Source organism: Pyxicephalus adspersus, chromosome Z, assembly GCF_032062135.1.
Source record: "Pyxicephalus adspersus chromosome Z, UCB_Pads_2.0, whole genome shotgun sequence".
Classification (NCBI taxonomy): Eukaryota; Metazoa; Chordata; class Amphibia; order Anura; family Pyxicephalidae; genus Pyxicephalus; species Pyxicephalus adspersus.
The window spans coordinates 61,943,055-61,968,918 of record NC_092871.1 but is presented as its reverse complement, the minus strand read 5'-3'; the positions used below and the strand labels follow the sequence as shown (position 1 = coordinate 61,968,918).

General features: G+C 44.7%; 1 long non-coding RNA gene across 3 annotated transcripts in view; it reads left to right on the top strand.

The window, feature by feature from the left end:
• LOC140343470 (uncharacterized) overlaps positions 1–25,864 on the top strand; it is a 183,129-nt gene that overhangs the window by 107,717 nt on the left and 49,548 nt on the right. Inside the window, exon 1 of one of the 3 annotated variants that reach the window (XR_011923338.1) lies at positions 16,776–17,109. The exons of 1 other annotated variant lie outside the window; for it this stretch is intronic. This is a non-coding gene — a long non-coding RNA (uncharacterized lncRNA). Of the gene's footprint in view, positions 1–16,775; positions 17,110–25,864 lie in introns of those variants that run through there. One more of the 3 variants, XR_011923339.1, reaches the window with a different exon arrangement.

Sequence of the window (25,864 nt, the reverse complement as noted above, 5' to 3'; positions counted from 1 at the left end):
GAACCCACTGCCTCCTCATTCTGCTGTAACTGATGCTGCTGCCTGCCAAGTACCCAACTCTAGATGCAAGACACTAATGGTGTCCACACTTGGTCCCAGAGCACATTGCCTCCGCCTCCTGCTGTAACTGTTGCTGCCGCCTGCCCAGTACCCAACTCTAGATGCAAGATACTAATGTCATCCACACTTGGTCTCAGAGCCCACCGCCTCCTTCTCCTGCTGTTACTGCTGCTACCTGCCCAGTGACCTAATCTGGCTGCCAGTTAACAATATCGTTCACACTTCATCTTAGGGTCCACCGACTTCTACTAATGCTGTTACTGCTGCTGCCTACCCAGTACCCAACTCTAGATGCCAATTACTAATGTCCACACTCTGTCTCAGGGCCTAATGCCACCTACTTATGCCTTTTCTGCAGCTGCCTGCCCAGTACCCAACTCTAGATGCCAGTTACTAATGCCGTCCACACTTCCTCTCAGAGCCCCCCGCCTCCTCCTCCTGCTGTAACTGATGCTGCCACCCGCCCAGTACCCAACTCTATATGCAAGATACTATTGCCGTCCACGCTCCGTCTCAGAGCCCCCCGCCTCCTCCTTCTGCTTTTACTGATGCTGCTGCCTGCCCAGTACCCAACTCTAGATGCCAGATGCCGTCCACACTTGGTCTCGGAGCCCACCGCCTCCTTCTCCTGCTATTTCTAGTGCGACCTGTCCAGTAAACAAATCTGGATGCCAGTTACCAATGTCGTCCACATTTCGTCTGAGAGCCCACTGCCTCCTCCTCCTGCTATTACTGATGCTGACGCCTGCCCAGTACCTAACTCTAGATGCAAGATACTAATGCCGTCCACACTTGGTCTCAGACCCCATCGCCTCCTCCTTCTGCTGTTACTGATGCTGCAGCTTGCCAAGTACCCAACTCTAAATGCCAGATACCAATACCGTCCACACTTGGTCTCAGAGCCCGCCACCTCCTTCTCCTACTGTTACTGATGCAACCTACCCAGTGACCTAATCTGGATGCCAGTTACTAATATCGTCCACACTTCATCTCAGAACCTACCGTCTTCTACTAATGCTGTTACTGCTGCTGCCTGCCCAGTATGCAACTCTTGATGCCTATTACTAATGTCCAAACTCGGTCTCAGGGCCTAATGCCACCTACTCATACGGTTACTGCTGCTGCCTGCCCAGTACCCAACTCTAGATTCCAGTTACTAATGCCATCAACACTTAGTCTGAGAGCCCACCGCCTCCTCCTCCTGCTATAACTGTTGCTGCTGCCTGCCAAGTATCCAACTCTAGATGCAAGATACAAAGTCATCCACACTTGGTCTCAGAGCCCACCGCTTCCTCATCCTGCTGTAACTGATGCTGCCGCCTGCCCAGTACCCAACTGTATATGCAAGATACTAATAGGATACTAATGCCGTCCACGCTCCGTCTCAGAGCCCAAGATACTAATGCCATCCACACTTGGTCTCAGGGCCCAAAGCCTCCTCCTCCTGCTGTTACTGATGCTGACGCCTGCCCAGTACCTAACTCTAGATGCAAGATACTAATGCCGTCCACACTTTTTCTCAGAGCCCACAGCCTCCTCATTCTGCTGTAACTGATGCTGCTGCCTGCCATGTACGCAACTCTAGATGCAAGACACTAATGCTGTCCACATTTGGTCTCAGAGCGCATTGCCTCCTCCTCCTACTGTAACTGTTGCTGCCGCCTGCCCAGTACCCAACTCTAGATGCAAGATACTAATGCCGTCCACACTTGCTCTCAGAGCCCACCGCCTCCTCCTTCTGCTGGTTTTGATGCTGCTGCCTGCCCAGTATCCAACTCTAGATGCCAGATTCTAATGCCGTCCACACTTGGTCTCAGAGCCCACCGCCTCCTTCTCCTGCTGTTTCTGCTGCTACCTGCCAGTGACCTAATCTAGATGCCAGTTACTAATATCATCCGCACTTCATCTCAGGGCCCAGCGTCTTCTACTCATGCTGTTACTGCTGCTGCCTGCCCAGTACCCAACTCTAGATGCCAATTACTAATGTCAACCAGACTCCGTCTCAGGGCCTAATGCCACCTACTCATGCCGTAACTGCTGCTGCCTGCCCAGTACCCAGCTCTAGATGCCAGTTATTAATGCCAACCAGACTTCATCTCAGAGCCCACCGCCTCCTCCTCCTGCTGTTACTGCTGCTGCCTGCCCAATAATCAAATCTAGATACCAGTTACTAATGCCGTCCACACTTCGTCTGAGAGCCCACCGCCTCCTCCTCCTGCTGTTACTGCTGCTGCCTGCCCAATAATCAAATCTAGATACCAGTTACTAATGCCGTCCACACTTCGTCTGAGAGCCCACCGCCTCCTCCTCCTGCTGTTACTGCTGCTGCCTGCCCAATAATCAAATCTAGATACCAGTTACTAATGCCGTCCACACTTCGTCTGAGAGCCCACCGCCTCCTCCTCTTGCTATAACTGTTGTTGCCGCCTGCCAAGTACCCAACTCTAGATGCAAGATACAAAGTCATCCACACTTGGTCTCAGAGCCCACCGTTTCCTCGTCCTGCTGTAACTGATGCTGCCGCCTGCCCAGTACCCAACTGTAAATAAAAGATACTAATAAGATACTAATGCGTCCACGCTCTGTCTCAGAGCCCAAGATACTAATGCCGTCCACACTTGGTTTCAGAGCCCATCGCCTCCTTCTTCTGCTGTTACTGTTGCTGCTGCCTGCCAAGTACCCAACTCTAGATGCCAGATACTAATGCCGTCCACACTTCGTCTGGGAGCCAACTGTAAATGCAGGATAAGAATATTATACTAATGCCGTCCACGCTCCGTCTAAGAGCCCAAGATGCTAATGCCATCCACACTTGGTCTCAGAGCCCACCGCTTACTCGTCGTGCTGTAACTGATGCTGCCGCCTGCCCAGTACCCAACTGTAAGTGCAAGAAACTAATAAGATACTAATGCCGTCCACGCTCCGTTTCAGAGATCAAGATACTAATGCCGTCCACACTTGGTCTCAGAGCCCACCACCTCCTCCTCCTGCTGTTACTGCTGCTGCCTGCCCAGTAACCAAATCTGGATGCCAGTTACTAATGTCGTCCACACTTCGTCTGAGAGCCCATTGCCTCCTCCTCCTGCTATAACTGTTGCTGACGCCTGCCCAGTACCCAACTCAAGATGCAAGATACTAATGCTGTCCACACTTGGTCTCAGAGCCCACCCCCTCCTCCTTCTGCTGTTACTGATGCTGCTGCCTGCCCAGTACCCAACTCAAGATGCCAGATACTAATGCCGTCCACATTTGGTCTATGAACCCACCGCCTCCTCCTCCTGCTGTTACTGCTGCTTCCTCCCAGTGACCTAATCTGAATGTCAGTTACTAATGTCGTCCACACTTTGTCTCAGAGCCCACCGCCTCCTCCTTCTGCTGCAAATGATGCCACTTGCCCAGTACCCGACTCTAGATGCAACATATTAATGCCGTCCACGCTATGTCCCAGAGCCCACCGCCTCTTCCTCTTGCTGTTACTTCTGCTACCTGCCCAGTGACCTAATTTGGATGCCAGTTACTAATGTCCTCCACACTTCATCTCAGGGCCCACCGCCTTCTACTCATGCTGTTACTGCTGCGGCCTGCCCAGTACCTAACACTAGATGCCAATTACTAATGCCCACATTCCGTCTCAGGGCCTAATGCCACCTACCCATGCAGTTACTGCTGCTGCCTGCCCAGTACTCAACTCTAGATGTCAGTTACTAATGCCATCCACACTTTGTCTGAGAGCCCACCGTCTCCTCCTCCTGCTGTTACTGCTGTTGCCTGCCCAGTAAACAAATCTAGATGCCAGTTACTAATGTCGTCCACGCTTTGTCTCCGAGCCCACCGCCTCCCCCTTTCTGCTGTTGCTTCTGCTGCCTGCCCAGTAACCAGCTCTAGATGCCAGTTACCAATACCATCCACACTTCATCTGAGAGCCACCACCTCTTCCTCCTGCTGTTACTGCTGCCGCCTGCCCAGTAACCAGTACCCAGCTGTAGATGCCAGTTAACAATACTGTACATGCCGCATTTTCCAAAGTTACAGCTAGCAGATAGGAAAAGGCAGTCCCCTACACAGCAATGTCCCCAGTAACTACAGCTTCTACACTGTCCATGTAGATGATGGCCTCAATCTTTAATGCCGTTCTTGATCCGTCTCAGGGCTTACCTCTTCCTCCTCATGCTGGTACTGCTGTCTGCCCAGTACCCAGCTCTAGATGTAGGTTACCAATGCTGTCCACACTTCGTCTCAGAGCCCACCGCCTCCTCCTCCTGCTGTTATTCCTGCTGCCTGTACAGTACCCAGCTATAGATGCTTCCACTTACAAGTGCTGTTCACACTTCATCTCAGAGCCACCACCTCTTCCTCCTGCTGTTACCGCTGCCCCCTGCCCAGTACCCAGTACCCAGCTGTAGATGCCAGTTAACAATACTGTCCATGCTGCATTTTCCAAAGGTACTGCTAGCTGATAGGAAAAGGCAGTCCCTTACACAGCAATGTCTCCAGAAGCTACAGCTTCTACACTGTCCATGTAGGTGATGGCTTCATTCTTTAATACCGTCTTTGGACCATCTCAGAGCTTACCTCATCCTCCTCCTGCTGTTACTGTTGCCGCTTGCCCAGTACTGAGCTGTAGATGCCAGTTAACAATGCTGTCCATGCCGCATTTTACAAAGTTACAGCTAGCAAATAGGAAAAGGCAGTCCCCAACACAGCAATGTCTCCAGTAGCTACAGCCTCTACACTGTCCATATAGTTGATGGCCTCAACCACTAATGCCGTCCTTGCTCTGTTTCAGGGCCCATTGCTTCCTCCTCCCTGTACCCAGCTCTAGATGCCAGTTAACAATGATATCAACACCCACCACCTACTCTTCCTGCTTTTATTGCTGCCACTTCCCAGTACCTAGCTCTAGATGTCAGACTAGACTCAAGCTCAACAGGGTCTTCTTTCCCTGCTGATTCCGCTAAGCCCATTCCCTTTCATGTGCTTTCACTAGATAGCAGACACTGAGACGGAGTGGGGACGGAATTTGTAACTGGCATCTAGAGCTGGGTGTAGTTCATCTTTAATGACACCCCGAAGTGTGTAATCTGAAATTTGTCATTGAATGTAGAAGGCCACGTCTTCTGCTTCATCCATCAGTACCACACTTTATCGGACTGAATTTCTGTGTGTTACCCCGGAACTGGGACAGCAGTCCCTCTGCATATGTCGGGGTGCATGAGATAGGAGACACCAGTATGTGTAACAGGAACCGAGAGTGTAACATGGCATAACTTACCGCGAAGTGCATCATTATGGAACTCACCACCACCTTGTACAGTTCTATCTGCTGACCCGTGTCTCTTCAGATTCCTTAGAGAGCACGCTGGCTGACTTCGAACAGGGACTTCAGCCCGACGTTGTCATCATCAACTCGTGTATATGGGATGTTATCAGGTATCATGAGCAATCACTGGAAATGTACAAAACCAACCTGGACCACCTGTTTATTTAGTTCAATGTCATTTTAGTTGAGGTGCTGAGCCCCGAATGCCTGGTGATATGGAACATGGTCATGCCTGTTGGATTCAAAGTTGGTGAAGTGCTAGAGTACCCAATTCCTGGGACGTCATAGAAGGGAATTTCTACAGCGCCACTCTGGCAGATTTGCACCAATTTGATGTGCTTGACATGTTCTTCCGCTTGGAGCGGCGCTCCAGGGTTAAAGATGCCACCCACTCGAATCAGCTGGCTCATCGGAAGTATACCTGCATCCTGATGGCTCATATTGAACAAGCCTGGGGCATGCAGCAGGAACAGCAGAAGAAGGAGGCGGTGGGTTCTGAGATGGAGCGTGGACAGCATTGGTAACCGGCATCTACAGCTGGGTACTGGGTACTTGGCAGGCGGCAGCATTAACTGCATGAGGAGGAGGTGGTGGGGCCTGAGACAGAGCAAGGACGGCATTAGAGGTTGCGGCCATCATCTGGACAGTGTGGGAGCTGTAGCTTTTGGAGACATGAATGGATGAACAAGTTTCCAATATGTCCTTACCTAGCAAAACCGCATGAAAGGGAACAGGCTTGGCGGAATCAGCGGGGAAAGAAGACCATGTTGAGCTTGAGTCTAGTCTGGCATCTAGAGCTGGGTATTGGGCGGTGGGCAGGCGGTAGCATTAAGAGCAGGAGGAGTAACACAGCCAGCCACACTCCATCTCAGGGGACTGTAGGGACAGTGGGAATCTCGTTCATCCGTTCATGTCTCCAAAGTTACACCTTCTACACCTCAATAAAGGATGATGGCATCAACCTCTAATGCCCTCCTTGCTCTGTCTCAGGGCCCACCATCTACTCCTCCTGCTGTTGCTGCTGCTGCCTGCCCAGTACCCAGCTCTAGATGGCAGTTAACAATGCGGTCCACACTCCGTCTCAGGGCCTGCCGCCTCCTCCTAATGCTGTTACTGCTGTCACCTGCTTACTGCCCAGTACCCAGCTTTAGATGCCAGAGTAGACTCAAGCTCAACAGAGTCTTCTTTCCCTGCTGATTCCACCAAGCCTGTTCCCTCTCATGTGGTTTTGCTACATAGTAGATAGGGAATCTTGTTCAACCATTCATGTCACCAATAGCTACAGCTTCTACATTGACCACATAGGTAATTGTCTCAACCTCTCAAGGCCCACTGCTTCTTCCTCATGCTGTTACTGCTGCCTCCTGCCCAGTACCCAGCTCTAGATGCCAGCTACCAATGCTGTCCACGATCTGTCCCAGGGCCCACTCCCTCCTCTTCCTGCTGTTGCTGCTGCCACCTGTCAGTACTCCATTCTTAAAAATGGTATTACAGACATCTGAATTTGCAATTGAACGTATTCAGGGATCAGAACTAAAATGTCAAATTGCTTCTATTTGACCCTGGGATTTATCATTTTTAGAAATCTCCTGCACAATATCTAAATAATCATTTGCCCTGTGCCTTATGGTGCCTTATGACCAGGTACCAACCCATACACTGTTTAAACCCCAATAATTTATCAAGCAAATGACATCATATTTCTGAGGTTTGAGCCATTAATTTCATGAATTTTGCATTGAGAAAAATGCAGTGACAAATCAGTTGAACCATTCCCAGTGTTCTGCCCAGAATTTGTTTTAGCTGGATGGGAAGAAGCTGTGGGCAGCCCCTGTATTGTGGCCCAACTTTTCAGTAACCAGTCAAAAACAGCTAGGTGGTTACAGAAAAGTGCTGGGTGGTGCACCTGTCTAAAAAGGCCAGGGGAGAACACTGCATTCCACAGTACACAGCCTTCAAGCCAGCAGTAGGTGTAAGCTTGACTAGGGGTCCCGTCAGCTCTCCACATACAAGCACCAAGGAAAATGACTGTGAATCTGTGTCAAGCTCAGCATTTTATAACTAGAGGGTGAAATGCAGTGAGTGTGCCCATTTTGTCATCACCTTGATTCATTTCACAGTGGGAGGGTTTCACCAGCTAAGGCAAATGTAACTTCAGTATGCAATGGAGAAAACTAGGTGTTGACAGATACTTACTGACAAACTACAGACTCAGATTTACAACATACCTCCCAACTTTTGGAAACACGGACACTTTTTAGCTCAAAGTATGCAGGCAAATGAAATACCGTATGCCATGAACCCACTTTGCACATTATAAAAAATAATATTAATACAGTAAATAAACACAAAAAAAAGAAAACATGGAACTTTCTCGGCAGTGCTCAAAAAAAAATATATATATATATATATATATATATATATATATATATAATGGCTTGGCTATATATATATATATATATATATATATATATATATATAATTGACATTTTATTAAAACAACCATATTTAAAACCATAACATTTATTTTCCTAATTCAAAAAATCACAATATAAAACCATGTTAACATGTAGATATGGAGCGAGCAGGAAGAATCAGGTACCATTGCTTATCAAGATTAGTGAATTAATCATTATTCTCTATGATTGTAATATCAACTTTCAAAATATCCAAACCTACAAACACATATTTTTACAATATCAAAAGGATTATGGTAATTGGTGAATTCTCCCTCACCCAAATTGTGTTCTCTACAAATAGACCCAATTATTGATTGATCCTACAACACCAATTATTTCTAACAATGCACACTATAAATCAGATAATTCTAACCATCTATCCTCTCAATGTCGTGGCCATTTATAACTTCACTGTGATGGTGCCGAATTATTTTAGTGCCAACCGTTATACCAAGTGTACATAGCCATATACAAGTGCACATCGTATCCATATTAGTGTGTGATTGACCTACCTAAATTGGTCAATGAATACAGTCACAAAAACCATCTCCCACAAGCAAATCAAATAACTATATCTCCTTCGTGTTAAAAAATACACCCACATACATTCATTCTTTCTTACCAGCTTGAAACATTAAGTTCCACTTTTACCCACTTGTAACATTTCAATGAAAGCAGCTGTTTATGTAAACAAACTTCACATCAATTCTCATACTTAATATACTGAAACAGACATTTTTAACCAAAGATAAGTTCTCCATTCATACCTGATGTACTGTATGTGTTTATTCGTATAGTATCCTTTTAGATTCCTCCCAAAGTCTCAGAGTGTCCAGTCTCTTCCACATACCCCCCTAAATGACTGCTGATAGATTCTGAGTTCCTCGTGTGGGACAGTTGCCTCCCACTTCCAAGGATAGGTCCAAGGGAGTAATTTCAATTCCTTATTAAAGTTTAGTATTCATATTACTTCCTTACATAAAAAAGTGAAGGGGTAAAAAGGGACAGGATTTACAAAAATGGCTTGGAACTGATCATATCGTTTAACTCTGGAAACTCAGTTACCTTTAGGTTGTATATCCATCTGGTTTCAGATTTCAAAAACTTATTATTAGAGATGAGCGAATCGAAGCTGGCAAAGTGGAATTCGATCTAAATTTAAGGAAAAATTTGTTTCGCAACTAATGCGAATTTCCTTGCGCTTCGTGGTAACGATTCACAATTTTTCCTAAAATGGTGGCTACATGTGTGAGAACATGGGGCAAGTAACTCTGGGAAGGCGGGATGACCCATAATGCCATGCATGCAGCCAATCAGCAGCCAGCCAGCCCTGTGATGTCACAGCACTATAAATAGCCTCAGCCATCTTGGATTAAGACATTTTACAGTGTTCTGAGTGCAGGGAGAGATGTCTGCAGGAGCTAGGGAGAGTGAGAGCAAAAACCTTATTGAGAAAAAAAACTGAAAAAACGATTTATAAGTGCAGGGAAAGGATAGGGAGGAATCATTTCACAGCATCTTAGTGCAGAGAGAGACGTCAGAAGGCGCTAGGGACAGTGCTAGAAAAGCAATTTACAAGTGCAGGGAAAGACTATTTGGGGATACAAATATCCATTATACAGCTCTGTCATTGCAGCAATTTGTTCTTGTTATTGGGGTGCAAGTGCTATGTTGAAAAGCTTTTAGTGGCTTATATCTGTGGAAAAAGAACAATATATATGCTTTCACTTCTGCAGGTATATGTGGTGAAAGCGTTTAGTGGCCTATTTCAGTACAAAAAGAAATATATATTTGCACTTCACTGTTGCAGTTATTTGTGGTGAAAGCTTTTAGTGGCCTATTTCTGTACAAAAAGAAAAATATATTTGTCGCTTTTAGGGGTGTTTTAATTTGTTTTTAATTTACTTAGCTCAGCTAAAAGTATGTCAGACAGAGAAGTGCCAGGCCATTCACAGGAGTGACAGAGGCCTAAATGTTTCTGGCGCAGGCAGAGGTTGCAGCAGAGTAAGTAGGGGTGTCAGCAGGAGTCGCACCGAGAGTCCTAAGCTCCCAGTGTCCTCTAGCGGTCGTGTCTTGACCAGCAACCCAGCAGTTCTTGATTGGTTAACTTGGTCATCCACTTCATCCCAAGTGACATCAGACACCCCCAGCCAACAGTCGGTGGGTTGGCCCGGGAGCAGGCTCTGTGCCCTAACCTGTCCTCAACCTGCCTCTGTCCTTTGCTGTTCCCTCCCTGTGCTATTGCCACAGAAGTATTGTATGCTGTGGGCTCAGCTCCACTATACAGCGAGGATGAGCTAGTAGAGGACAGTCAGCAACTACTGCCCAGCCAAGATCTGGAGGAGAAATCCGCTGCTTCCTCCGCTAGGCGGGCAAGTAGTGATGAGGAAAGTGGCGTGGGAGGTGGTGTTGCGAGCGGTCAGGCTCCTGACCCAGAGACTGTTGAGGAGGATGTTAAGCCGCCGGATGTAGAATATGTGGGCAGAAGGTGAAGCGTGGCCAGGGTGCCAATATTGGCACCACAGCCCTGCATCAACATATGCAGTGTCACCATAAAGTGGCTTGGGAGAACCGTGGCTCCCATGTGGTGGTCCAGCCTGCCACAGCAACCACTGCATCACCCAGTGGCAGGCACCGGCTTTCAGGCAGTTAAGGATCCAAAGGGAGCTGTATGTCATTTCCATCTTCTGCTGGTCCAGATGCTCCTCCTCCTCCTCATCAGTCATTCCATCTGCAATCGATCACCGAAGCGATTGCCAGTAGACAACAGTATGCGTGCACTCATCCAACGGCGCAGAAGCTGAATGTGCTTCTGTCCAAGTTGCTGGTGCTGCAGTCCCTCCCTTTCCAAGTGGTGGACTCTACACCTTTCAGAGAACTAATGGCTTGTGCCGAGCCGAGGTGGAGAGTCCCAAGCCATCATTTCTTTGTGAAAAAGGCAGTACCAGCCCTGCACAAATATGTAGAACAGAAGGTGGGCCAGTCCTTGAGTGTGGAGCTGTAACTACAGTCAGGGACAATACATGTACTTTATGGCCCACTGGGTGAATGTGGTTCCTGCACAGCCACACCAGCAACTTGGCCCTTGACACCGCTTCTGTCTCCATGTTCTCACGCCGCTGGTCCTGCGACAACGTCCGCCTCTGCCTCCTCATCCTCCACTGTGTCCTCAGCCTTTACAGCAGGGACAATTCACAGTGCCCCTCCAGCATACCACATGTGCAGGGCATGACCGTCTCACCCTGTTCTGCACCTTGTTTGCCTGAGTGAACCGAGTCACACAGGGGAGGAACTGCTCGGTGTGATTCATCAAGAAATTGAATCCTGACTTTCTCCGCGACAACTTGAAATCGGAACCATGGTGACCGACATTGGGAAGAATATGGTGTTGGTGCTGCGTCAAGGAAGGCTGTGCAATGCGCCCTGCATGGCACACGTGTTCAATCTGGTTGTCAAGCGGTTCTTAAACTCCTCCACCCATCTGCAAGACATCATAAAAATGGCCAGGAAACCTTGCATGCACTTCAGCCACTCGTACACCGCAATGCACACCCTCCTTGAGCTGCAGCGGCAGAACAGCATATGCGAGGTTTCCATCCGTTGGAATTCCACCCTCCATATGTTGGACCGTCTATACAACCAGAGAAAGGCCATCAAAGATTTATTGATGATCCAAGTGGATAGGAGTACTCCCATGTGTAACTTTGATGTCAGTGGCAGCTCATTCGTGACACCTGCCGTTTGCTCAGGCCCTTTGAGGAGGCCACGGTATTTGTCAGTTGCTAGGGATGAACAACGTAATTCCACTGCTTCATGTCCTGGAACAGATGCTGGTAAATCTGGCTGGTCAGGGGACTGGAGACGTGGCGCCTAGATCTCACGACCACATGAGCCCTGTGGGGGCTGAACTGGAGGAGGAGGAGGACATTGGAGCACAGGTAATGTATAGCGAAATGGGTGGTTTTTCTACTCAGGTGACAGGAGAAGAGGAGCAAGGGCAGCCAGAAGAGCAAGAGGGAGATGAGGAAGACGAGGCAGAGGACCCAGACACACCATGGCAGTATGCAGTGAAAATGGAGGCAGGGAGTCCCTCCGAGTCACTTTCACAAATGGCCCCTGCATGCCCACTTGCTTGCGTAGTGACAGCCGAATTGTCACCATTCGGCAGAGGAATGACTTCTGGCTCTCCACCTTGTTGGACCCTCGCTACTGGTCCAAAATGGGGGCCTTTTTTACACCTGCTGAGAGGGAGGACAAATTGAACTACTACAGAGACATCTTTTGTAGTCAGTTGCCCGCTGCCTATCTGCGCCATCGTCCATCCTCTCGCAAGTCTGACCGGGGGGCCCCTCTGCACTCACGTTCCACTTCCATGGCTGCTGGGGAGGGGTGTGGTGGCAGGAGCAGTACCAGCTCCATCAGCAGCAGCCTGAGTCTAGAGTCGCTGATGAGCAGCTTTCTTCACCCGCATAGTGAAGAAACTACTCACCAGCAGCTAGACATAGAGCAGAACCAAGAAGAACTCGCCTGTCCACCCAAAATGTGGAGAGACTGACCTTTGTCAAGATGAATCAGACTTGGATCTGCCAGGATTTCCACCCACCAATGCCTGATGCATCTGATTAGATGATCCATGCTGCCTCACCCAAACTTTGACAAAAGAGACTGTTTTTTTCTTGCTACCTGCCTCAGCCTTCTACTCTGATGCTACCACCCACCTGATGCCACAAATCAGATGCCAAGTGCTCCTTCTTTTACCCACCTTCGTCAGCGGATACTGGTATTGCCACCCACGGCCCCACTCTGTCACTCTGTGGTCTCCTGATGCTGCTGCCATCTCCACACTATGTCACCTTGCCACTCTGTGGTCTCCTGATGCTGCTGCGGCCATCTCCACACTATGTCACCTTGCCACTCTGTGGTCTCCTGATCCTGCTGCTGCCATCTCCACACTATGTCACCTTGTCACTCTGTGGTCTCCTCATGCTGCTGCTGCCTTCTCCTCCCTATGTCACCTTGCCACTTTGTGGTATCCTCCTGCTGCCACCTCCAGACTATCATTGTGCCACTCTGTGGTCTCCTCCTGATGCTGTTTCTGCCGCCACCTCCAGACTCTGTCATTTTGCCACTCTGTAGCCTCCTGATGCTGTCGCCAACTCCAGATTCTGTCATTGTGCCACTCTGTAGCCTCCTGATGCTGTCGCCAACTCCAGACTCTGTCATTGTGCCACTTTGTGGCTTCCTCATGCTGCTGCCACCTCCACACTCTGTCATTGTGCCACTCTGTGGCCTCCTGATGTTGCCGCCACCTCCACACTATATCATTGTGCCACTCTGTAGCCTCTTGTTGCTGTCGCCAACTCCACACTCTGTCAATCTGCCACTCTGTGGCTTCCTTATGCTGCTGCCACCTCCACACTCGGTCATTGTGCCACTCTGTAGCCTCCTGATTCTGCTGCCACCTCCACACTCTGTCATTGTGCCACTCTGTGGCCTCCTGATGCTGTCGCTACCTCCACACTGTCATTGTGCCACTCTGTGGCCTACTCATGCTGCCGTCACCTCCAGGCCCTGTCATTGTGCCACTCTGTGGCCTAGTCATGCTGCTGCTACCTTCACACTCTGTCATTGTGCCACTCTGTAGCCCCCTGATGCTGTCCCCAACTCCACACTCTGTCATTGTGCCACTCTATGTCATCCTCATGCTGCTGCCACCTCCACACTTGGTCATTGTGCCACTTTGTGGCCTCCTGATTCTGCTGCCACCTCCACACTCTGTCATTGTGCCACTTTGTGGCCTCCTGATGCTGTCACCAATTCCATACTCTGTCATTGTGCCACTCTGTGGCTTCCTCAAGCTGCTGCCACCTCCACATTTGTTCATTGTGCCACTCTGTGTCCTCCTGATTCTGCTGGCACCTCCACACTCTGCCATTGTGCCACTCTGTGGCCTCCGCCTGATGGTGCTGCTGCCACCACCTCCACACTCTGTCATTGTGCCACTCTCTAGCCTCCTGATGCTGCCGCCACCTCCACACTATGTCATTGTGCCACTCTGTGGCCTCCTGATGCTGCCGCCACCTCCACACTATGTCATTGTGCCACTCTGTGGCCTCCTGATGCTGTCACCACCTCCACACTCTGTCATTCTGCCACTGTGTGGCCTACTCATGCTACCGCCACCTCCAGACTCTGTCATTGTGCCACTCTGTGGCCTATACATGCTACCGCCAACTCCAGACTCTGTCATTATGCCTCTCTGTAGCCTCCTGATGCTGTCCCCAACTCCAGACTCTGTCATTGTGCCACTCTGTGGCCTCCTGATGCTGCTGCCACCTCCACACTGTCATTGTGCTATTCTGTGGCCTCCGAATGCTGTCACCACCTCCAGACTCTGTCTTTGGGCCACTCTGTGGTCTCCTCCTGCTGCCGCCACCTCCACACTCTGTCACTGATCCATTCTGTGGCCTCCTGATACTGCCGCCAACTCCACACTATGTCATTGTGCCACTCTGTAGCCTCCTGATGCTGTCGCCAACTCCACACTATGTCATTGTGCCACTCTGTGGCTTCCTCATGCTGCTGCCACCTCCACACTCAGTCATTGTGCCACTCTGTGGCCTCTGTCTGATGCTGCTGCTGCCGCCACCTCCACAATCTGTCATTGTGCCACTCTGTGGCCTCCTCCTAAAGTTGCTGCTGCCGCCACCTCCACACTCTGTCATTGTGCCACTCTGTGGCCTCTTGATGCTGCTGCCACCTCCACACTGTCATTGTGCCATTCTGTGGCCTCCTGATGCTGCCGCCACCTCCAGACTCTGTCATTGGGCCACTCTGTGGTCTCCTCATGCTGCATCCACCTCACCACTATGTCATTGTGCCACTCTGTGGACTTGTCAAGCTGTTCTCCCACCCTCCCCGAGTGAAGGCATATGCTCCACAGACAGGATCCAATTTTTCTGGGTTATTGTTCTGACGGATTAGAGGAAGGGCAAAATAATCAGTGACATCAATACAACCTTACTGTTGACACCCTCTCCACTCTGTCGGGAGGGGGGGGGGCTCTACTTGTATAGGCGGTTAATAGAACAGGTTCTGTAGACATCTATGTGGAATCAGCTGTCGAGGGTGTAAAAGGAGTGTGCTTCTTCTTGACGCTAACATGGACCTGTAAGGCTGAGTTCATACTTGAGTTATTTGGTCAGTTTTGACCATGTGACTGCCCAAATAAGTGAAGTGTGAAGTGTGCATTCTAATAGCGACGCCTGTCATCTGCATGTCATACTAACTCACAGTATTATTTCACTACCACAGCAGACTCCCTATGCGTGTTACTGCAAGGCACAGTGTTCTACACCACTAAGGCTCTCTGCAGCCCAGAAATAGACGTTTTTTAACGCGATTCGCAGCGATAAATTCGGATCGAAGCGAATCTTTTTTCGAAAAATTTGGCGAACTGGTCGAAACGAATTTTTGAAAAATTCACTCATTCCTACTCATAATCATAATTTCCTCCCCTTGGATTAGGTTCTACATGATCCAATACTGTAAATTTTTTAATCGCTTGCATTAAATTTATGGAATTTGTAGAAGAAATGGTGTTAATAGTCTCCCATTGGTAATAGTGTGCATATGTTCATAGATTAGTTTTTTAGGTTGTCTCTTTGTCTTTCTTACATAGTAGCATCCACATAGGTCTAAATAGATAACTCCTGTTGAATTACAATTAATCAGCTTTCGTACATTGGGTTTGATTCCCATAGGGATATCAATCCTATAATTTTCTGTCAATATCCAGCTGCATTAATTACATCTTCAACGCAGAAATTTCAAATTCACGTGAATGTGTTTGCTGTTTAGCTTTAAAATGGCTTTGGACAGCAGCTTTCTAATGTAAACCCAGGGTTGGGTGGCACAAATTTTTTTTTAACTCAAGATGGTGATTGGAATAGCGCGTGATAATATTAGTTTGAAAATCTCCCAAAGATTGTGTAGATTTGGAGTTATATAGGACTTCAGATCTTGTCTGAACCTTTACTTTGTTGTAAGCTTTTTTTCAATTTTTTTTTACTTTATCCTCGATAACCTTTGTTGTATTTCTTTAGCTGCAGTCTAAAAATCCTCATTATTTAAACAATTTCTTTTAACCCTCAAATGCTGAGAGTAAGGTATATTTCTCTTTAAGGCTGTAGGATGTGCACTAGATGCAGATAATATAGTATTCCCCACTGTTGGCTTACAATATAAATTTTTTCCCGATCATTTTGCAATGTAAAGGTCAAGTTTAAATCATTGATCTGAAGTTTTACAAAAAATTCCATTAGGGCTTCTTCAGTACCATTCCAGATGATACATCATCAATGTAACTGCGCCACAATAATATGTGGCGAGGGTACATTGCGAGGGCATCATCTCAAAAGATTGTTCTCTCCCATCCCCCCAGGTACAGGTTGGCATAAGTAGGGGCACATCGTGTCTCCATTGCCCCACCCTGCACCTGGAGGAATGTGGAATGTGAAAACATTCCGATTCGGTAAATTTTTGAAATGCTTGACTAGTTTCTGTTAGGGACATACAAACAACTTCTAAACCTTTATTGTGAGGGATGCTGGAGTACAGGGCCCTAATATCAATTGCTAGCATGAGCAAGTTAAATGGAACATTTAGGCCATCAATAGGCAATCAAAAGCTCTGGGGTGTTCTTTAAATAAGAGGGCAATGCATATGCAAATGCCCTCAAATACTCAATCCCATTTAATGTAATTGTGTGTTAGATTATCCATTGCAAAATGTAATTTATTTGCAGTTTTTACCCCCTCTGATTGCAGCATCTGTTATGAGATTGCATCCTGAGCATCAAATGGCTTACCCTCCTCTATCCCCTGGTATATGTACACGCCCTTATAGTAACATACTAGAGTGCCGGTGTCACTCACAAACACACGTAGCTCCTATTGGAGGAGGGAGCTGCCATCATATTAGTGACGTCGGCCCCTCCCTCCTTTCATGTGTGACTTGCCTTCCAAATCAAACCCAATGACTAACGCTGTGGCGTTAATGAGGGGATAGGACGACACAGCTACGTGTGCAGCTTGCCGGTGTGGGGTGTTGCTTATCTGCTTATCCCGGGAAGTGGGAGGCAACTGTCCCACACAAGGAACTCTGTAATCTATCAGCACCCATTTAAGGGAGGTATGTGGAAGGGACTGGACACTCTGAGACTTTGGGAGGAATCTGTAAGGATACAATACGAATAAACACATACATCAGGTATGAATGGAGATCATATCTTTGGTTAAAAATGTCTGTCTCAGTATATTAAGTATGAGAGTTGATGTGAAACGTATTTGTTTACATAAACAGCTGCTTTCATTGAAATATTACAAGGAGGGAAAGGGCAAGTTAATGTTTTAGCTGGTAAGAAAGAAAGAATGAATGTATGTGGGTGTATTTTTTTAGACCAGAGAGATATGGTTATTTGATTTAGGTGTAGGAGATTGTTTTTGTCACTATTCATTGACCAATTTAGGTAGGTCAATCACACACTAATTTAGATACATGGCTATGTGCACTTGGTATAATGGTTGGCACTAAAACAATTTAGCCAGCATCATGGTGAAGTTATAAATGGTCACAACATTGAGAGGGTAGATGTTTAGAATTATTTGATTTATGGTGTGCACTATTAGGAATTAATTGGTGTAGCAGGATCAATCAATAATTGGGATCTTTTTGTATATGACACAATTTGGGTGAGGGAGAATTCACCAGTTAACATAATCCTATTGATATTGTATAAATATGTGTTTTGAGATTCGGATAATTTGAGAGTTGATATTAAAATCATGGAGAAATAAAGATTATTAATCTTGATAAATAAAGGTTCCTGATTCCTCCTCCCCACCTTTGGACTTCAATTAACATCATGGGCATATCTCATTGCATGTAAAGGAAATAGAGCTGCAAGTAAAATGACAGTGTAAAACGATATGTTTCTAATTATTTATGTAAAATATGGGAAATATTCCTGAGGAAGCGGACTGGTTTTCCGCGAAACGTGTAGAGAACATTTTGGTCTCCTGTATGCTTGGAGCTTCATATCTACATGTTAACATGGTTTTGTATTGTGATTTTATAAATTAGGAAAATAAATGTTATGGTTTTTATTATGGTTGTTTTAATAAAATTTCATATTGAGATATGTTTTTTTGTTTTTTGGGTACTGCCGAGAAAGTCCCATGTTTTCTTTCTTTTTGTTTTTCTATACTGTGTAATTTGAATAGAGATTTGGCAGTGGTTGATCTAGTAACCAGGTGGAAAAAAAGGAAAAACAATCTTGATATGCAAAATAATTTTTTTTATCATAATAAAAAATTACATTTTTTTTACCACAGTTTATGTACCCACCTAAAATGATAGACAACTAAGAAGAAAAGGGAGACAGAGGGGCCTGGATTTGAAATGCAGGGTCTCCAAATCAGGGACATTTGGAAAGTGTGGTGACAATACCAATAGCCACGCTAAAAGCAACACTTTTCATCCTACTGTAGTGCAAGCAGGGACAGCCTACAAAAGAGTGGCAACACTCCTGTGCATTAAGGAATAATGCAGCATTATTGTCTAAGTATCCATGGAAGCTGCATTAGGTGGACCATAAGGCTCAGATCTGTATTTAATATGGACCATAAGGCTCATAATGGCTCAGCTAGTATTTCTGAAACTTTGCAGGAGAAAATGAATTCATAATAAGATGCTCAAGGATTATTTTTTGAATTTAGGAAGAAACTCCTCAGGGTTTCAGAGGGGTAGCTATCACACAAAGTTATTACATAGCTTATGCCATACTCACAAAGGGAGGAGATTTGCCATGCTAAACCTGCCCCAGAGGTGCTGTGTATTGTAATTCATTTTCATGGAATTTAGAATGCATGAAGTTTTTGTAGAATCCCACATCAGATTTCAAAATTATCTTGAATCTAAACAGCAACACTATTTAAAATTACTCACAAAGAAATTATATGTACTTGCAGACCCTTTTCTTAGGTACACCTTGTTACTAGAAAGGTACACCAGTAATGTGTTGTATCTTTTTGCCTTTACAACTGTTATTATTAACATGACAAAGGTAATGGAAACACTCCTCAGAGATTTTGGTCCGTCTTGACATAATAGCATTATGCAGTTTCTACAGATTTGTTGCCCACATGTCAGGTCCTATTATCTATGGGTTTTGGCCCTTACCTTACTAATCTTTTGCTATCTCTCTATGATGCCCCCCAGGCTAGGATCTCTCTAGGGCAGTGGTCCGCAAGAAATTTTTGGGGCACCCCCGAGCAGGGTCAGGAGAAGGTCATGGACCACGTCCCCAGTACAGTTCCCGGGCTCGGGGAAGTGGGTGGGCTGTGTCCCTGGACACAACCCACCCACTCTCCCATTGCAGGCTCAGATCTGCGATGGGGGAGCGGGGGGGGGGGGGTTATGTCAAAATTATGTCACTCTGGGGGAGGTTTTCTTCCCTTTTGAGTGACACCTGCATGCTCTGTCAGGAGTCGGTGATTTTAGTGGTCTGTGGACATGAAAAGGTTGGCGATCACTACTCTAGAGGGTTTCTTCTCTGCTGCTTTCCCGGTTAGAAGGGGTACCAGACAGGGCTGCCCTCGTCTTCTCTAGTTAGCAATCGAACCGTTAGCAATTGCTATTCGTGCTGACCAAAATATTAAAGGACTACAATGTGGTTGGGTAGAACACAAGTATGCGTTATTTGCAGAGGATATATTGATGTATGTTACATCCGCGATATCCATGCTGCCCAACTTGTTTGAGCTTTAAGACGATTTTGTCCTATGCTCCGGGTTTGAATGTAAATAACTCTAAATCCCAAGCCCTCAACATTAATATCTCTACGACAATAATTGACTCTCTCAAAGGCTCTTTTATATTTCAATATTTTTATTGAATTTTCAGAAAAATAGGTACATGTATTTCAACAAAAAAAAATAAACGAGATAATACAAAATAATCAAAACTAGGGTCAGCAGGGAACAAGCATATTCTTGACGACCTCAATATTCAAAGTGACAAGGAGATATTTAAGTTGAGGGCCTGAGATTTAGCTTTATTCACCTTCAAGCCTGAACACAAGGAAAAATCATCTAATAGTTTCATTAAGTTGGGCAGGGTAGTGATTGGGGAAGTAATAAACATCAAAATATCATCAGCGAAGAGGGCGCATTTATGCTCTACCTGGCCACATTTTATCCCTTGGATATTAGGATCCATACGCATGGCAATAGCCAGGGGTTCAATAGCTAGAGCAAACAACAGTGGCGAGAGCGGGCAACCCTGTCTGGTCCCTCTTTTAATTGTCAAAGGCTCTTTTAATCTTTGCTGGGATGACAGTTCTCTCCACTACCTGGGCATCAATCTGACTCCCTCTTATAAGACCCTCTACAGATCCAACTATATCCCTCTGTTTAAAAACATCTACGCGGATCTCACCCGCTGGTCCAAATCTCCTGGCTAGGTCGGATAGCTACTACTAAAATTAACCTTTTACCCCAGTTGCTTTATATATTCCGCACTCTTCCGATTCAAGTCCCCCAGAAGGATATTACTCTCTTTCAATCTAGACTGCAAAAATCTATATGGGCAGGTAAAAGGATTCTAAAAGCCACTTTGTTTGCTCCTAAAAAATTAGGAGGTTCTTAACCTGAAGTATTATTATGTGGACGGCCAAGTAGCGCAATTCTCCTTTAGCACAATTCAAGGAGTTCAGCCCCAATAAGTGGAGTTGGAAAATCTTGATAGTTTTAAGGGGTTCATTGATTCTCTTATGTGGATAAAGAAAAAATCTAGGGGAGTGATTTCCTGTCCTTCCCTTTTACACGGTCCTGATTTTGGACAATTTTACTGGTGGTTTTCCAGGGGTTTCATGAGGTTTAAAGACCTGACGGATGTTCCGTCAATGCTTTCCTGGGAATATCTTTCCAGCAAATGGGAAATACCGTATTTTTTGCCGTATAAGACGCACTTTTTCTTCCCCAAAACTGGGGGGGAAAAGTTGGTGCGTCCTTTACGACAAATGTGTTATAAAATAATTAAAATAAGATACTCACCCGATACCCGATCCTGCGTGTGTCTCTTCTCCTCTCTGCAGCAGCGTGTGTCTCTTCTCCTCTGTGGCAGCAGCTGGGTGCGTCTTATATTCCGGAGCGTCTTATACGGCAAAAAATACGGTACCTATTAAAGAGCATTTTTAGCTACAGACAATTGTACTCCTTTATTATCTGTTATCAAACAGGCCCTGAAACCTTTGAGGTCTTCCCCATTTGAGAGCATGTGCTCATTCATAGCAACTACAAAAGGGCAAATCTCAGTAATCTATGCAGCATTAGCGACCCCAACGAGAAAACCTAAATATATGACGGATTGGGCATCGGACTTGAATATATCATGGGACTAAGAAAAAGGGTGCAACCTCACTTACTCTCTTTTCAAAGTTTCCTTAAACTCGGCTCTGGTGGAGACCAATTATAAAGTATTGTTCAGATAGTACCTGGTTCCAGATAGGTGGGCTAAGTTTTTCCCGTCTACATCTCCATTGTGTTTTCGAGGTTGTAATGCTAGAGGCTCCATGATACACATCTGGTGGTCTTGCCCGATTGCCATGCGATTTTGGAAAGAGGTGTTTAAGTTGATTTCTGGGGTTCTACATCGGGAGATACAGGGCCCTCTGGAAGCAGCCCTATTTGGTAAATTGATTATGGCTTTTTCCAAACCAAACTCAAAATTGATAAAACTAATTCAAACTGATTCGGAAGTCAAGCTCGATACCTCTTGACCCCATCTTCAGCAAATTGAACTGGGTGATGACCAATGACAGGGTTACTCATTAATTAAAGTAATCTGTTTAAATTTGATGATATTATACCCTGGATCTCCTTTAATAGTGCCTGTAGGTGACCTCTTGATACACTATAAAGGTAACACATGAAGTCTTCCCCTTCCTTTCGGTCATTCTTTCCTCCTTTTTCTTTTAATTATTTCTCATTCTCCCTTATTTCCCTTGATCGTTTTCCCATGCAGTGGTCTTTGTTTTGTTTTTTCTTATTAAATAAGAAGCAAACACATATTTGTTCAATGTCTTTTACTTTGACATTAGTTGAACTTTGCATCACTAGCTGTTCATATTTACATGTTTTTTTGGTTTCTGTGATGTCTGTCTGATCTTGTTTTTGCCTATATTTGTTTACATGGACCATATTTGTTGTTAAAAACTTTTTGTTTAAAACCTAATAAAAATATTGAAATACAAAAATTCCTTGAGCTTTGCGCATCTTGCTTTAAGTAGCCATTAGTTGGTACTTAAAGGGATGGACATGGTCGACAAAAATGCTAGCATGCCGTTTAATTTAAACATTGCTCAATTAGTACTAAGGGGTTTTGTCAAGAACAAATCCTCCATGTCATTACACCATCAGCCTTAACTGTTCATACAAGGCATGATGAATAACTGCTTTTATATTTTTATACTCAAATTCTGATTCTTACATCCGAATGTTGTAGCAGTAATTGAGTATTAATAAACCAGGCAATGTTTTCCCAACCATCTCGTTTTGGTGAGCCTATGTGAATTGTAGCCTCGGGTGTCTGTTTTAATCTGACAAGAATGGCACCGCTGTGATTCAACATGTTTTGCATTTAGAAATGCTCTTCTGTATACCTCGGTTGTAACTAGTGGTTATTTAATTTAAATATTTAATAACATCCAAACTTATTATTATTAGTGGCTTGTATTCGAGAAGCAAAGTATGGTTGGCTGTGGTTTATGGACAGGCTTTGGAGCAATACTGGCAAATGTAGAAGCAGGAATGGGCCTGTGGTCAAGACCAGCCTAAGCAGCTAATGCAATTTCATCAGTGACTGTTCCATATTTGCATCTCCTACATTTGAGCAGTGGACCTGTCACCAGATGATTTTTTCAGTGGTATTGCAAACTGTTACACATTAGAAAGAATTTACATCTGCCGCAAAGGGATTGTGCCCTGCTTTATTCCTGTCAAGAAGGAATACAGGCAGAGCGTCCATAAACAAATTTTGTGAATGTCAGCTACAAGAGCATAACCATTTCTGTAGTTTCTACCAGTTAGGTGCCTGGTGACTGTTACTGTGTTAAATTCCGAAACATTCCTTGGAAAAAGGGGCACCAACATTTCCAGTGGGTTGGTGGGGAGAGTGTCCAAACCTAGCAGTCTTGACTGAGCATTGCATACCAGCAGCAGGTGTTTGCTTTCATTTTGTAATTTGAACTAGAAAAATGACAACTGGAAACTTTGGTTTTTAGGGACAATACCCTAACATTTATTTGTTTCCAGTTTAAAGATAAAGTTTTTTCATATTTATTAAATGGTAGCATAAGGTTATGAATGTGGTAGACTGCGTAGGTGAGGAGGCATTTTATTTATTACAGCACTGTGGTTCTTGATTGATTAACCTGAATTGGAAGTAGTCCTTGGTTCATGTGAAAGCTTCTTACAGAGTAGAAAAAATACTGACGCTTTACACAATGCTGTGAGGTTAATTACAAAAAGGAATATTAAAGCCTTTTAAATCTTCTATGCTTTGCCAGTTAAAATACACTACTCTGACCTCTATGTTGCATTGTGTTTCACAGCATTTGCAACCTTAAAAGAAAACTAGTCAGGTTAAAATTTAACAGTAAACATGCATCATATCAGGCTATGGGTTTATTTGTACCTATTTGTGAGATGTATATGTCCTGAACTGAAGGGTCCTGGCAGTCTAATGATTGTTCTTAAAGTTTAAAGTCACTTCTGCTGTACTAAAATAGGTTACTCAATGGCTAGGCTATGTATTTCCTGCCTGCTTAGGTGAGACATGAAAAAAAAGTTGATGGATCTGGCAGGAGTGGTATAAAGTGTCTAAAAGAACGTGCAGCAATGCTGCCTTCTCCTGCCACCTGTCAATTGATAAATATTGAATGGACCTATTCAGTTGAATTTTAATGTTTTTCTGCAAGCAGTTTTGGTGAAACCACTCAAAACCACTTACAAAAAAAAATCTAGTGTGAACATGGCCTTAAGTGATTATACTGCACATTGTAAGAAGCTCACAGTTAAAATAGGTAGATACATTTTCCTTCGCATGCTTATTATTATTGCATTTTCTGTCTTACCTGCAGTGCTTTCTGAATGCCCCAGATGCAAACATAACTCAGCTGTCATGTAAACTGTATCACTTGCCTATAGGGTTTTTATCTTGGATATATTTATCTCCCCAGTGGTTACATTTGATGGACTTGTGTCTTTTTTCAACCTAACTATGTAACTCTGGTTTTTCCCAATAAAAAAGGGCATGGGTAATTACATATGAATATATCGCACTACCTATTTTATTAGCTGCTCCCTGCTCTGTGCGCATCTACAGTCCATTATAGGTCAGTTTGAATCTTTCATGCTTCATCTTCTTTTTAGTACCGTGTTTCCCCGAAAGTAAGACCTACCCCGAAAATAAGACCTAGCACTTTTCCCCCAACCTGCCCTAATATAAGACCTACCCCGAAAATAAGACCTAGTAGAAAAATAAAAAAAAAAATAAAAAAATAAAAGCAAACATAAATTAAAACAAAAAACACATGTAAACCCACACTTCAATATAAAGCCAAATTAGTTCAAAAATAGCCCAACAAATATTGCATTCCAAAAATACTTACCAAACCAATATGCAATTTGACCTATCAAGGGTAGAAAACTAGATTAGAAAATATTTATGCAGGACAAACATTTAAAGGTTGTAATAAAGACAAATTATTGAAATGAAACAATATGGCCACAAACACAATAATGTAGCATTAACATTGACTTACCAATTGCAAAATGGACATTAAAAGTTTCAAAGTTTTAAAAACAAAACCAGCTAATGTGCTAAATGGTAAGCAAAGTATCAAATGTAGCAACATAGATTAGGATAACAAACAAAACAACAGCCCTTACTGCCCTTCCTTGAAAAAAAAAAAATAGACAAAAGCAAGTTAGAAAACAACCTTATATATGCTCATCATTATGCGCACAGGTGCTAAAAATTAACATGCAATTGGGCATGCGCAGTCTGTAAAATTTGTCTGTTTGTTTTTTTTCAGTTTGACATTTCATAATCATTTATTGATCTGATCCTTCATATTTGTTCACCAGTAAACAGCTATTCAAGAAACCCCCCCAAAAAACAATTTAATGTTAAAGAATTTTATTTATTGTGTGTGTTTAGTGTACTTTTTCAACTTTTATTTTGTACAGGTTATCCCACACTGACGGGATGATTCCCACAGCTGCATTCATTTATAAGCACAGCTGTGGGACTACTGACAGTGTGGGATCCCCAGGCACTAGGGGTTACATGAGGATAAGTTACTCGATTTAGCTCTAGTGCTCTGTGATTGGCTGAGAAAAGGGAATATCTGATTATGCTTAAGCCGCCATCAGGGTTTCCCCTGTTCATCCATTCATCACTAGAGCTGAATGGGGAGACTTGTCCTCATGTAACCCCGAGCGCCTGGGGATCCCACACTGTCAGTAGTCTCAAAGCTGTACTCATGGTTAAATGCAGCTGTGTGAATCATACTGTCATTGTGGGATAACCTGTCAAAAAGTAAAAGTGGAAAAAAAAAGTTACACTAAACACACACAAAATAAAATATTGTAACAGCCTTTTCCCATTTTTGTACACATATTTTAACCCTTTCAGGAAATGAGTAAGGGGTTTAATGTACCCCTGTACTCATTTACTCATTCCCCAGGGTGGGGTGGTGGAGATCTGGGAGTCTTCTTAATAAAGGGGGCTTCCAGATTCTAAAGTCCTGCTAAAAACACTTTTAAAATACCCCGTTGTTTTCAATAGAAGCTTTCTTAAAAAGCTTACAATCACTTGTAAAAGTGCGTAAAAATGCATTGAATGTGGAAGAAACGTTTACATGCGTAAAAAAATAAATAAAACAAATTTATATATATAT